Source organism: Mesoplodon mirus (assembly GCF_964341445.2).
Source record: "Mesoplodon mirus genome assembly, chromosome: 4".
Lineage (NCBI taxonomy): Eukaryota > Metazoa > Chordata > Mammalia > Artiodactyla > Ziphiidae > Mesoplodon > Mesoplodon mirus.
Window position 1 is genome coordinate 104,938,569 of NC_138979.1, and position 14,963 is coordinate 104,953,531.

The following is a 14,963-nucleotide window of genomic DNA, read 5'->3' on the forward strand; positions in this document are numbered from 1 at the left end:
GGCAGGGCCCCTGTGTAAAGCTGGATGAACAATATTAGAGTCAGAGGTTAGTGCCAACCTTACCTGCAGTCAACTCTCCCTCTCCCTTCCCCTTCCCCCTCTCCAGCCCCTACTCTAGGGGACTCAGGATTCCTGGGCACTAGCAGGGGCTCGTTGTGGAGGTCGGGAGACAGGGATAGCAAGTGACTGCTTCTAGCCCTGGGCCTTTTGCCTTGATGAAGCCAGAGCACAGAGGAGACACAAGGGGAGAAACCTAGATTCATTGGGTTCCATTCCTTGAGCTGAGATATGACTCCCACTCTGTGGACCTCAGTTTATTTTATCTGCAACTAAGAAGCAGAATTATCTCATCTCTCTTCCCTCACCCAGGAACCCATGCAGAGTGATTAGAGGTTTTGCCATGCTGACTATTTAGAAGTGAACGTGGGGCTGGGGGAGGCTACAGAGGAACACAGTGAGGGCCAGGGGCAAGGAGGAGACAGGAGGTAGGGTGAGGGGAGATGCAGGAGCCAAGGAGAAGGAGAGGCAGCTGGAGAGTGGGAGGATACAAAGGTAGGAGGTGACAAGGTAAGGAAGTGCTTGTTCTCTATGCAGGTAGTGTATGCAGGTACAAGGCTATGTGCTGCATTTACATACAAATAGCTATGTCTGTATACATGTGCATGGGTGAGCGCCTATACATGCCTGCTGTGTGCACAGACACATGTGCATGGGTGCATGTGCCTGGTTGTGTGTATGTGACAGTGGGAGTACATGTGAGCCCATGCCTGTCCCTGAGCAGGTGCCAGACTCAAGAAACCAGGAAGAATAGAAAGTAAAATCAAGGCTTTATTGCCTAAGCCAGAAGAGTCCTGGGAAAAGTGGTTTAACCTTCTGTCTTGGCTGGAACCACTCCTGAGGCCCCAAGGCCAGAGAAGTCTCTTTGCCTCTTGCCACAGGCCTAGGGAAGAGTAGAGACGCTACCTTGCTTCTGGTGCTGGGCACAGGGCACCTGGGGCCCCGGGGGAGAGGGCTGGGGCTATGGCCCTACTCTTGGGGGTGGATAACTCCCCAGTCTGCTCCTGCCGCCTAGGGCCTGAAAAGGGCTTATAACCAGTGGGGAAGAAGCAGGCTCCATGGTTAAGGGACTTTCCTGTGACCAAGTTAGGGCTGCCGCTGCCCCATCCAGGCTCAGTGATGCCTGGAAACTGCCACTTCCCACCCTGCTTGCCTCTTCTGTGACTCTTTCTGTGGTGGGGCCAGTTCCGGGCCTAGGAGCTGGATCTGCTGGTGGTAGCCAGTGGGGGCTGGGGGAGGGGGAAGCAGGGAGGAGGGCAGGCAGCCTCCCTTCTCTGGCAGAGGCAGGTCACTGGGGCCCTGCAGTGTGGTTGGGGTTTGGGAGCAAGCCAGCTATCCAGGGAGGCTGTGAATAGCCAGGAATGCAGAGAAGCATGGAACAGGAGGGGAAGCAGCAGGAGAGAGGATGGGCTGCTGGGGCAGGGAGGGGATGTGAGAAAAGGAGAGACAGATGGGAAAACAGGAGGGGAGCAGAGGAGAAGGCTGACGCCTGTAGGGGGCGAACTTGCGCTGTGATGCCCCGCCCCGCCCCCCCCGTGGGGGCGGAGGCCTCCCTATTCTGCATTTGGGGGACACTGTGGCTGCTCCCTGAGGGTCTAGGAAGGGGCTGGAGGTCTGGGGGACGTGGCAGCGGGGAGGAAAAAGGGGAGACGGCTGGGGAACTTTCTATCCTTTGGACCTGTGGGAAAGGAAGGGAAAAAAAGAAATAGCTTTGGTTATTCGGTTCTGCAGTGAGAATCCTGTCTTCCTCCTGGTGCTGATTTTGTGCCCACCTCCCACCCCCCTCCTCCAACAAGGCTCAAGAGCCAGCTGAGTTCTCCGGGGGGGGATGGGGCTAGTTAGGAAGCGTGGGTTCTTGTCCTCACTCTGTCAGCTGTCTGCCCTCCCAACCTCGGCCAAACTCCCTAACACTAAGGGAGGCGCCTGCAGTGGAAACCCTGTTTCTTCTACTTCCACCTTCAGGCGGGCCCCACCCAGTCTCCCCCTCTGCCTCCTCCCCCCGGATGCCACTCTTCTCAGCCCAATCTCTACTCAGATCCTCAGCTGTTTCTTGGCTTCTGCTTATGACCTTCTGGTCCCAGCTCTTAGCCTTTGCTCATGTCTCCTGCCACTTGGAACTCTCTCTTGCTTGACTCTGTGTCGCATTCCTGCAGGAAATCTGCTTAGATTGGGCCGTCCTGCCTGCCCTCACTGTCCAGCTGCTGGCCCAGGGGGCTCATTCTTGCAGTAACCAATGTGAGTGGTCCTGGGTGTTCTGAAGTGCTGCCTCGGTGAGAATCGCCTCCCTGATGAGACGTATATTTCTTTTTTCTTTTTCTTTTGGCCGCATCACACAGCATGTGGAACTTCCCTGACCAGGGATGAAACCCGCACCGCCTGCAGGGGTAGTGCGAAATCTTAACCACTGGACAACCAGGGAAGTCAGATTTTTATTTCTTGAGGGCCAGCATGGTCTTTTGTTCCTTTTGAGGGGAACCAATGGCACAGCTGCCAAGAGCTGTGTTCAGGGCTCCAGACCCAGCCACACCTCCAGGGCCTCACCCTGAGCATGACCCCTAATTCCCCAGAGCACATGTGTACACAGGAGGAGCCCCTGCCTGTTTTACTCCTGAGGTTGAAGATCTAGTGAGATGACGGATGTGTGGGCATGCTTCTTAAACTGTAGAGTGTATTACAAAATTCAAGGGCTTGTTTTCATTTTGGAACCCTACCCCCCCACACCCCCAACACACACTCTCTCGGCTTGTGGTAGATGTGACTGACTGATTGCCCCTGCCTTCACCACCCTCCCCTTCCTTCTCTCTTCCTTCCTCCACCCTGCAGCTTCCCGCTGCAGTACTCACCTGGCTCCATCTTTATGAGGCAAGCACAGGGAGTGACAAAAAGAACACCTGTGAGTCAACAGGTAAAGTTTAGTTTACTGTCATCTAAATCTCAGTCTCTCCTTCTTCTTCCCAAGGATGTACACACGTAGACCCTTCAAGGGATGAAAGGGATAAAACTGCTCCCTGTGGCTTAGCTTGGGACTCACTGTGGAGCTGGACACTGAGTAGGCGCCAGGCAAGGGTGTTGAGCGGATGCACTGGGTTCATTCATATGGTAGGTAGAGACATGAGAGCATTATGCACCCCTGAACCCTACACCCTCACACGTGACCCACCAGATCCATCCCCAGACTCACAATCATGTATTAATTCATTTTTTAAAAAATAAATTTAATTTTTGGCAACGTTGGGCCTTCGCTGCTGCGTGCGGGCTTTCTCTAGTTGCGGCGAGCGGGGGCTACTCTTTGTTGCAGTGCACAGGCTTCTCATTACGGTGGCTTCTCTTGTTGTGGAGCACGGGCTCTGGGCACGCGGGCTTCAGTAGTTGTGTTACACAGGCTCTAGAGCACAGGCTCAGTAGTTGTGGCGCGTGGGCTTAGTTGCTCTACGTCATGTGGGAGCTTCCTGGACCAGGGCTTGAACCCGTGTTCCCTGCATTGGCAGACGGATTCTTAACCACTGTGCCACCAGGGAAGCCCCCTATTAATTCATTTCTACTTGGGTCAATTTCAATCATGTTAATTATTCATGTAGCATGCCTACCATGTGTCAGGTCACAGTACTCAGTCCCTAGAGACTCTTGTCCCTGTGTAGACGCCTGGCATAAAGGTGGGGAGGAAGGCTTGGAGAGATCAGTGTACCCAGAGCAGGGAGAATGGGGTTGGTGGGTAGGGGCCTCTGGGGGATCCAGGGGATCCTAAGACCTTTACCCCCATGGCACAAGTGAATGGAAAACCTTCCTTGATCCAAGCTGCTTGTTCCTGTCTCCTCCCACCAGGACTGGAAGGGGACTTGGGGGCTGAGCCAATCTGTCATTTGCCAATAAGTGTGCTCTCATAGGATGGAGCTTCTGAGGTGCCCTGGTGCCAAGGCTGGCCTTGTTTTGCTTGGAGCTGGTGCATAGGTCATAATGGACAACTCCAGAATGGACCCAGTACAAATGTGGTATATTAATTAATTTTTTTTTCTGACCCACAAATCAGAATATAATATGTGACATACAGACCAACTACTTGACATCAGGGCACTCTGGTACTCATATGGTTGCCAAACATAGAGGCACAAACGTTCACACACACAGACACACACACACTTCTGTACTACAACAGCCCCAGCCCCTTGCAAGACAGGCCCCTGGCAGCTTTTTTTTTTTTAAATTTATTTATTTGGATCTTTTTTTTTTTTTTTGCGGTATGCGGGCCTCTCACTGTTGTGGCCTCCCCCGTTGCGGAGCACAGGCTCCGGATGCGCAGGCCCAGCGGCCATGGCTCACGGGCCTAGCCGCTCCGCGGCATATGGGATCCTCCCAGACCGGGGCACGAACCCGTATCCCCTGCATCGGCAGGCGGACTCTCAACCACTGCGCCACCAGGGAGGCCCTATTTATTTGGATCTTCATTGCAGCATGTGGGATCTACTTCCCTGACCAGGGATTGAACCCAGGCCCCCTGCACTGGGAGCGCAGAGTCTTAACCACTGGACCACCAGGGAAGTCCCCCTGGCACCTTTTGAGCCACCCATTTTTGCTGGCTTTTACTCATGCAAGAAATGTTCAGCTGAGGTCAGCCTCTGAGCTATGCCATGGTCCTTCCTGTCACCTCCTTCTTCCCCTTAGTGAGTGATGAGTATGGAAGAGATCCATGGGACTAGGCTTGGGGAGGGAGTGGTAAAGAAAACCTTAGGGCCAGCCAGGATCTGGCTTGGAAGAAAGAGAAAAGACAGGCCTTGGAAAAAAAACAATCCCATTAAAAAATGGGCAGAGGGGCTTCCCTGGTGGCACAGTGGTTAAGAATCTTCCTGCCAATGCAGGGGACACGGATTCGAGCCCTGATCTGGGAAGATCCCACATGCTGCGGAGCAACTAAGCCTGTTCACCACAACTACTGAGCCTGCACTCTAGAGCCTGCGAGATACAACTACTGAGCCCACGTGCCATAACTACTGAAGGCCGCGCAGAGCCCGTGCACCACAACAAGAGAAGACGCCACAGTGAGAAGTCCACACACGGCAACGAAGAGTACCACCTGCTCGCCACAACTAGAGAAAGCCCGCGCGCAGCAATGAAGACGCAATGCAGCCAAAAATAAAGAAATAAATTAATTAATTAAAAAAAAATGGGCAGAGAACCTGACATTTTTCCAAAGAAGACATACAGATGGCCAGCAGGTACATGAAAAGGTGCTCAACATCAGTAATCATCATGGAAATGAAAACCAAAACCACAACGAGATATCACCTCACACCTGTTAGAATGGCTATCATCCAAAAGACAAGAAATAAGTGTTGGCGAGGATGTGGAGAAAAGGGAATGTAAATTGGTGCAGCCACTATGAAAAACAGTATGTTGGTTCCTCAAAAAATTAAAAATAGAACTGCCATATGATCCAGTAATTCCACTTCTGGGTATTTAGCCAAAGAAAACAAAAACACTAATTTGAAAAGATATATGCACCCCCATGTTCATTGCAGCATTATTTACAATAGTCAAGACATGCAAACAGCCCAAGTGTCCATCAATAGATGAATGGATAAATAAAATGTGTATTATAAACAATGAATATTGTTTAGCCATATTGTTTGGCAATATTGTTTCAGCCATAAGAAAGAATGAAATCTTGCTGTTTGTGACAACATGGGTGGACCTTGAGGGCATTATGTTGAGTGAAATAAGTCAGACAGAGAAAGACAAGTATCATATAATCTCACTTATATGTGGAACCTAAAAAAATTCCCCAAACAAACAAACAAAAACCCTCAAGCTCACAGATACTGAGAACAGATGGGCGGTTGCCAGAGGCAGGGGGTGGGGCCTGGGTGAAATGGGCGGAGGGGGTCGAGAGGTACAAGCTGCTGTACACCTGACACTAATCTAACCTTATCGTTAATTATACCTCAATTAAAAAAAAAAAGACAGGCCTTGGACTGTCTCTCCCCAGTTCAGGCCAAGGTGCTTGAGGGGTAGGAGTTGGTGGCTCTGGAAGGGAACTAACACAATCTCCTGGACCCTCAGCTAAACCCCTGTGCCTGGCGCATCAGAGGCTGTAAATTCAATTCTAACTCAAGAAGAGAGCGCAGACCCAGGAGTGGGGTCAGGCACCTAGACACATAGCACACAGACCCACATGGCATTTATGAGAGACACACGCGCGTGCGTGTGCACGAATGACACCCACACAAAGAGACACAGAGGCACAGATACCAATTCAATACACACACACACATACCCAGGGAGACCATGACCACACAGGCCCACAGTACTCACGGATCCCACAGCCAGCGGAGCCAGACCCTGACCTGGGAGTGCAGAGCAGGGGGCAGGAGGCAGTCTGAGGCTCTGTTTGTCCTCAGGTATATTTGTAAAGGATAGGGAGGGGCTGGGGTGGGCCAGGTGCACTGGGAGGTTCATGGGCTGAAGGTGTGGAGGAATGAGGGGGGCTGGGCTAATCTTTAACTGGGCAAAGAGCAGCTGGAAACAGGGTGTGTGTTGGGTGTGTGTGTGTGTGTAAGGGTGGAGTGGGTGGGAAGGAGCAGGGAAGAACCCGTTACCCCATCAGCCTGGTAACAAGATGCCACAGAACCAAGGCAGGGGGCCTATACCCTGGCGAGGCTGTTTAACACCCAGAGGGCCGTCTCTAAACACTTATGGAGCTCCTACTAAATGCCAGGCCCCAAGGTGCTTCACACACTTAGTTAACCCACTGACTCATACAAAACAGTGAGATTATCACCTGCTTCCATGGGTGGAGGAGGAAACAGGGAGCCTAGTGGAGGGGCCTCTGGAATCTGTGCCCTGGGAGCTGAGCCCCAGGCCTGAGTTCTCACATGTGCTGCCCCAGCTCAGGGAGCTCGCCTGGGAGTGGAAATTGAGTGAGTCAGAAAAAAAACAAACTTGTGGTTACCAAAGTGGGGAGGGACAAATTAGGGGTATGGGATTAACAGATTAAAAACTACTATATAGGGGCTTCCCTGGTGGCGCAGTGGTTGAGAGTCCGCCTGCTGATGCAGGGGACGCGGGTTCGTGCCCCGGTCCGGGAAGATCCCACATGCCGTGGAGAGGCTGGACCCGTGAGCCATGGCCGCTGAGCCTGCGCGTCCGGAGCCTGTGCTCCGCAACAGGAGAGGCCACAACAGTGAGAGGCCCGCATACCGCAAAAACAAAAACAAACAAACAAACAAAAAACTACTATATATGAAATAGATAAGGAACAAGGGTATACTGTATAGCACAGGAATTATACTCATTATCTTGTAATAACCTGTAATGGAATATAATCTTCAAAAATATTGAAGCATTATGCTGTACACCAGAAACTAACACAATGTTGTAAATCAACTATACTTCAGTAAAAAAAATTTTTTTAATAGAAGTGGGCATAAGATTAATAAATTTCCAGGACACTGAAAAAAGAAAAAAAAGAAAAGAAGAAGAGGGGACTTTGGGTTTAGAATGTCGACAAGCGGGAGGCAAGCCTAGGGTTTTGCAGTCCAGACCACCAGCTTGCTCTGTGCTCTGCAAGCCCCTGTGGCCCGGCCCAGCTGAATCCTCTGGCCTCTTGCTTGTGCCACACCCCTTGGCTTCCCTTAGGCCCCTGCAGATAGACCAGATGCCCCTGTTACAAGGCATCCCCTCTCTCCCTGCATCTTTCTTCTCCTGTATCCTGCTCCGTGGGACTGTCTGCTCACCTTTGTATCCCCAGGGACTGGCCCTCAGCAGGTGCCCAATAAAAATCTGGTGAATGAATGCAAGGTTGGAGTGTAGCTACTGTTGGGTAGTAACTGGTCTCCATTTCTGTGGTTTATATTTTGTTTATTTTTCTCTCTTTTCTACATATTAAATTTTTTTTTATTTTCTGGAAAAAGGAGAAGGAGGAGGATTTTTCCCGTGATGGCAGTCCTCTGGCTGAGCTGAGCTCATGCTGCCCACCCCTGGGCTCACCGTGATGGGTGAAATCGAGGCCAGCTGACACTCCCACCCTCAACTAGGCGAAAGGGCTCGGAGGGGCCCTGTTTTGATCAAGGAGAACGAGGATCATGTGAAATCGAGAACATGCAGGAGGAGGCAGAGAAGCTAAAGCAGCTGCTCTCTCTAGGTTCTCCTATAAAAAGCCTGGTTGAACTGGATGCACCTGAACTGCTTTAAATTCATTTTTAAACAGTGACCTGCCGGAGAGAAGGGAAAACCTGGGCCTCACTACAGTTTATACTTGAATGTAGTAACTTTGTTTGGAATAGCTAAAAACTGGGGAACTTCTCAAATGTCCATCAATATGTGAATGAATAAACGGATCATGGTGCATGCACTCCATGGAATACGACAGTAAAAAGGAATGAACTATTGATAGGCACAAAAACATAAGTGAACCTCAAAATAACTGCTGGTGAAGGAAGCAAGACATGAATCCATACTACATAAGTGTCTATAAAATTCTAGAATGGTGTAAAATTCTAGAAAATGTGAACCAATTGATAATGACAGCAGATCAGTGGTTGCCTGGGGAAAGCGTGGTGGGAGGGGGAGGGACTGGAGGGAGACGTTAGAAAGGGACATGAGGAAAGTTTTGGGTTTCATGGATGTGTTCATTATCTTGATTGTGAGGATGGTTTCATGGGGTAAACACACGGCAAAACTTATCAAATTGTACATTTTGTGCCATTTCTGATATATCATTTTGGCCTCAATCATAGCTGTAAAAACAGAAGCAACATAACCACATCAGAAAACAATTTGGAAAATGGAGAGGAGGAAAATAGTGATTCTCTTTTATTTCCCTGGTGGGCAGGAAAGGAAAGTATTTGTGTGTCAGTTTCTTTTTTTTTCTTTTTTTTTTTTTTTTTTTTTTGCGGTACGCGGGCCTCTCACTGTTGCGGCCCCTCCCGCTGCGGAGCACAAGCCCCGGACGCACAGGCTCAGCGGCCATGGCTCACAGGCCCAGCCGCTCCGCGGCATGTGGGATCTTCCCGGACTGGGGCACGAGCCCATGTCCCCTGCATCAGCAGGTGGACTCTCAACCACTGCGCCACCAGGGAAGCCCTGTCAGTTTCTTTTAAAATACCAATTATCTCACATAAGCTCTTGGGGATAGGTGTTATTATCTTCCTCTTTTTTATAGATTAGGAAAAGCCAGGATTCAGAGAAGTTAAGACACTCGCCTGAGGTCACCCAGCTAGCGTGTAGTTAGTCCCAATCAAGGACCATCTGAGTCTGGAGCCTGGGCCCCTTCTCCACATTACGTTGTCTCTCTTTTCAGGAATGCATTTCTGAAAAATTCCAGCCTGCTTTGGTAACACTGTGGGCAAAGGACTTTGGTTTATGACTAGATGGGGAGTTATTAATCTGTCATGTACATATTTGCTGTGAGCCTTAGGGGAGCTACTGCACGGAAGGCAGGCGGAGGTTTACAAAGGCACGGTGTCTGCAGAGCTCACACCTTTCAGCCCATGCTGCCTGAATGGTACTACCTGTGGCCACCACGCCCTGCCCTCCCCAGCCCTCCCAGTCCCCCTCTTCCAGAAATCCTCCTTTTCCCCTTCCGGGACCCTGATGTCATGACTGGTTCACCCCCAGCCCCAGCCTTTGGCAGGAAGCTAAAAGGAGAGGCCTATGGCTTCATGGACCCCCAAGGGGGAGAGGGGACTGCAGGGCTGAGGAGGGCAGTGGGGCCTCATGCTCTGGGCTCAAGGTTCAGTACCCTGGTTCTCTGAATCTCTGGAGTCAGGGTCTGGGCTCAGGGTCTGCATCACTGCAGGCAGGCAGTAGGAGGTACGGAGGCCTTGGGCCGAGGAGGTAGACCCATCACTTTTTTAAAAAATTTTTTATCAGAGTATAGTTGATTTACAATGTTGTGTTAGTTTCAGGTGTACAGCAAAGTGAGTCAGTTATACATATACATATATCCACTCGTTTTTAGATTCTTTTCCCATATAGGTCATTACAGAGTATTGAGTAGAGTTCCCTGTGCTATACAGTAGGTTCTTATTAGTTATCTATTTTATATACAGTAGTGTGTATATGTCAATCCCAATCTCCCAATTTAGAGGTAGACCCATCTTGATGGGGTGGACAGAGAAGCGAGGACAGTCTGAGTGGTCTGGGTGGGGTGCAGCCTTCGGGAGGTGAGGAGGATGTCCACAGCAGTGGGTGGGCACACTGGAGTCAATTTTTTTTTTAATGGATTTGTCTTGCTTAATAATGTCTTATTTGTTTATTTTTAATTTTTATTTTTTTTGGCTGCGTTGGGTCTTCGTTGCTGCACGCGGGATTTCTCTAGTTGCAGCGAGCAGGGGCTACTCTTTATTGGGTGTGTGGGCTTCTCACTGCAGTGGCTTCTCTTGTGGAGCACAGGCTCTAGGTGCGTGGGCTTCTCACTGCGGTGGCTTCTCTTGTTGTGGAGCACAGGCTCCAGGTGCGTGGGCTTCAGTAGTTGTGGCACGCGAGCTCAGTAGTTGTGGCTCACGGACTCTAGAGCGCAGGCTCAGTAGTTGTGACGCACAGGCTTAGTTGCTCCACGGCATGTGGGATCCTCCCGGACCAGGGCTCGAACCCGTGTCCCCTGCGTTGGCAGGCGGATTTGTAACCACTGTGCCACCAGGGAAGTCCTGGAATCAATTTATAGCAGAGCACGATGTTCCATGGGATCCCTCTACCCAATCCTAGGATGTTGGGGATGAGCAGAGCCTCGACCACGTGTGGGTCCCCTCTACCCTCTGGCACTATGTCTTACAGATAGTAAGTGCTTACCGAGTGCTTTTGTTTATTGCCTGGCAGAGAGGTGGCCCCTCCCTGCCAGAAAGGCACACCAAGTGGAGAAGAAAGGCACTCTGGGAGGAAGGAGAGACATTTCTGGGCTCAGGGAGAGGAGAGGCTGAGGGCATCTCCAGAAGCGGTAGAGGCCACGGGTGGGGGGGTCTCAGGGAGCGTGTGGACTGATGGTGAAGGCCAAAAGGCAGGATGTCGGCCCTCTCTGTGACCCCCAATCCCTGTCAGTAGAGCCAGCAAGGCCTTTGCTCCTGGGCTGTCCTAGGGGGTGGGGTGGGGAGGGAGGCGGGACAACCAGGCACCTTTGCAGGGTTTGGGGGGACAGGTTTCTCCTGGCAGGAGGGTAAAGGTGGCTGGCTTTGACCTGGGTGTGAGAGGGTGCTGCAGGGATGGGGCCAGTGCATCGGGAGGCCCCTACCCAACCACGAGACTCCCGGGCAGGTCACTGACCCTGATCGCCAAAGAGAATTGAATAACACTAGCCCTGGCTAATCCACAGATTTCAAAGCTTGATGAGATCAAATCACATCACATGTGTGAGGGCTTTGGTAGTGTTAGATGTAAGTGCAAGGTGTTATTATGATTATCAGTATTAGCACTGACGACCTATTTGTCTTCCTGGCCTCATGGTTCATCCCCTTGCTCACAGTGGGATCTTCCTGAGGGACACATCTGCATCTTTGGCCTCTGGCATCACTCAGAGTATTTCACTCACAGGTGAAGATTCCCTCCCTGCCCCAGCCTCCTCCTCATAAAGTGACCAGACATCCAGGTTTGCCTAGGAATGGGGGGACTTCTGGACACAGGACTTTCAGTGCTAAGATGGGCTCAGTTTCAGGCAAACCTGGACAACTGGTCACCCTACTTCCCTTCCACCCCCAGGCTGCTTCCTCTTCCCTGTGATGACTGCGGTGTCCCAGGCATTTCAGCGTGCTCTCTCTCACCCTGGTTGCCCTCTTCTGCCTTGAAGCCTCTAGGCTGGGTGATACCACCTCCAGAGAGGGGGCATCCACCCCCTGCCATTCCAAAGGCCAGCGCTCAGCAATCCCTCGGCCTTCTGTTGGGCTTCTGTCCTTCTCTCCGCCCCTGAAAACTGTGCCAGACCTTTTCCCTATCCCTGGAGGGTGTGACCCCACCCACACCTCATCCCCATGAGAGGCCCCTGTGATGAGCTTCAAGCTGGGGAGAGCCTGTCTGTCCCAAGCTAGCCTTCCAGCCTCTCTGCCTGCCTAGAGGAAGGAGCACCCTGGGCACATGTGGGTAAGCCTGGCCTGCTCCCCACATCCACGAGGACCCCAGGCCTGAGTCCTAGACGCTGTCTTGGCTGCCCTGCCCCTCCCCACCCCCCACCCATGCTGATGCTCTGAGGCCTCCTGAGGCTCTCCTGCTCACCCTTCCCTGGAAACTCCTCTGCCCTCTCTGGTACAGACCCTTCCCTCCACGATCCGGACTCAGCCTCCTCCCTGGCTTCCTAAACCACTGCATGGCCTCCTTAGCCCCTGCTGTAAAACCTTCAGTGAGCCCCTCTGGACGGATTTGTCCTCTCAGTCTGCCCTTCAGTGACCTACCTGGTCTGGTCTGCACTTTCCTAACTTAAGGGTCTCTCTCTCTCTCTCTTTTTTTAAAATTTATTTTGCTGCGCCGGGTCTTGGTTGTACCACACGCGGGATCTTTGTTGTGGCATGCGGACTCTTAGTTGGGGCATGCAGGATCTAGTTCTCCGACGAGGGATCGAACCCGGGCCCCCTGCATTGGGAGCACACGGAGTCTTACCCACTGGACCACCAGGGAAGTCCCCTAACGTTTTCTTACTAGTAAGATGCCATTACCGCTTCATGTAACACTCTCACTGCCATCCCCTTGCTGAGTCTTGCTCATCCCCTGGAAGGTTAGCTCCTGGAAAATTGTAAAAGGGAAGAGCCAAATCTGACTACATGTCGAATCTGTTTCTTTTACTTTAACCTTTGCTTTCCGCTGCTTTTGTTCACTAAAAGGATATTGTGTAGGGCTTCCCTGGTGGCGCAGTGGTTGAGAGTCCGCCTGCCGATGTAGGGGACATGGGTTCGTACCCCGGTCCGGGAAGATCCCACATGCCGCGGAGCAGCTGGGCCCGTGAGCCATGGCCGCTGAGCCTGTGCGTCCGGAGCCTGTGCTCCGCAACGGGAGAGGCCACAACAGTGAGAGGCCCGGGTACCACCAAAAAAAAAAAAAAAAAAAGGATACTGTGTATACATAATGGCCTGCCTCAGGGAACCCTGCCCCTCTGCCAGAATGTTAAACCAAGTGCCTTTTGTTCAGGCAAACATCCGGACCGTGTCCACCTGTGGATGGCTAAGAGGAAGAAGAAATTAACAGTTAACACATCCCTTCCCGGAGGCTGGCCATTCCAGGGGATATTTGCAAAACGTCTGGCCTTTTTACTTTACTGCCTCTCTCCTCCCCCTCTGTGCTATAAAAGAAACTGGCATCCAAACCCCGATAAGATGGTTATTTTGAGACTTTAGTCTGCCGTCTTCTCCGTCTGCTGGCTACACCTCATCTCCGACTTATTGGCCTGTCCTGCGGCAAGCAAAACTCCTCAATTGATGAGTCTTATGTCACCCTGGCCTCAGGCTTACGTGGCCTGGTATCGTCAGGTGCCTCTGAGGTGGAGCCTGGGTCTTCACTTTTTGTTCCCTCATTGACTGGACCAGGTGAAGTAGCTCAGGGGTTCGGTTCCACGTCAGGGTTCTCCTCCCACTGCCGGCCTGGAGCTGGAAAGCTCAGGATGCCCCAGCCCAGGGCATGCCCTGGAGATCAGAATGGAGGAGGGGTTCCCCAAACCATCCTTCTGCCACCTGATACTTCAAAGGACTTCGGCCCCACCCTGCTCTGGCACGTGTGTTCTTGGGAGTGGTAGGGCCCCGACTGTCCCTGGCATCTGGAGCCTGCCAAGAGCTTGTCCCCCTGGCCCTACCTCATGCACTCTGAGTCCTTCCCACCCAGGGCCAGGCCTGGCCTGACCTGAGAGGCCTGCACTAAACCTCTGGTCAGTAGGAGTCATGACAGCAGTTTCTTGATCCAGGGAGGTGCTGAGGGTGAGGTGCCAGTGCTGTGGGCCCAGCTGGCAGGCTGCCTGAGAGGGTGGGAGACCAGCCAGGGAAGAGACACGGCCCGGATCTGCGGCCCGGGACAACAGGCCCATCCCTGTGTAGAGGGAGGGAGGGCACACAGTGAAGTATCAGGAGGAACAGCGTTGTTGGGACAGCCAGGAAAAGAGCTGGTCAGGAGGCAGGTGCCCGGCTGCTAGGTTCATCTGAGCCACAAACAGGCTGAGCAGCCTAGGCAGAGGGGGGCTCCCTCTCTGGTCTCATCACCAGTAAAATGAGGCTCTTACAATGCATGTAGCTTCTCTGGTCTGGCGGAGTTGGGAGGTGGGGGTTATGGAGACTTGTGGGCGGGGCGCTGGGAGCAGAAGGGAGGGGAAGAGGGCCCCCCAACCAGGCTTTTGTAACCCTGCTGCCCCCTAGTGGTGACACAGAGTAACAGAGACATGGTCTCCCCGGGGGAACACAACGCTGGTCACACCCCGCCTTCCCTAGACGAGGAAAGGAAATTCACGGTTAAGGACCTTAGCGGACACCGCCTCCCTCAAGGCTGCGTGTGTTCCGGGTGGAGGGAAAGGCAGCCCCAGCCAATGCACAAGTACCCACAGCCATGCACAGGATAGCATGGCTTCCTCACTCCTGTATTCATTCTGCAAGCGCCGAGGGAGGCTCTGTAGTTTGCAGGAGCACTGGGGATTTAGAGCCCCTTGGCACACCATTCCTGCCCTCAGAGTGCATCTGTCCAGGGGAGAGCAGACAGGCACACCAGAGACTGGAGAAAATAGGAGACTGCTCTGAGGCATGACTGTTGTGTGAGTAACACTTGGGAAGCACATGGCCGGCGACCGTGGGTCTGTCTGACTATTGGTTTCTCCTGGGCACGTGGGCCTCCAGCCTGCTGGGTCCGGAGGCCTTTGCCACTAGTTTAGGGGAGTCTTTTCCTGCAAGGCCTTCCAGGGATCTGGGTCGCCCTCCCTGCAGGAGAGCTGGATTTCTACCTGTGCCTGCTGCTCCCCACTG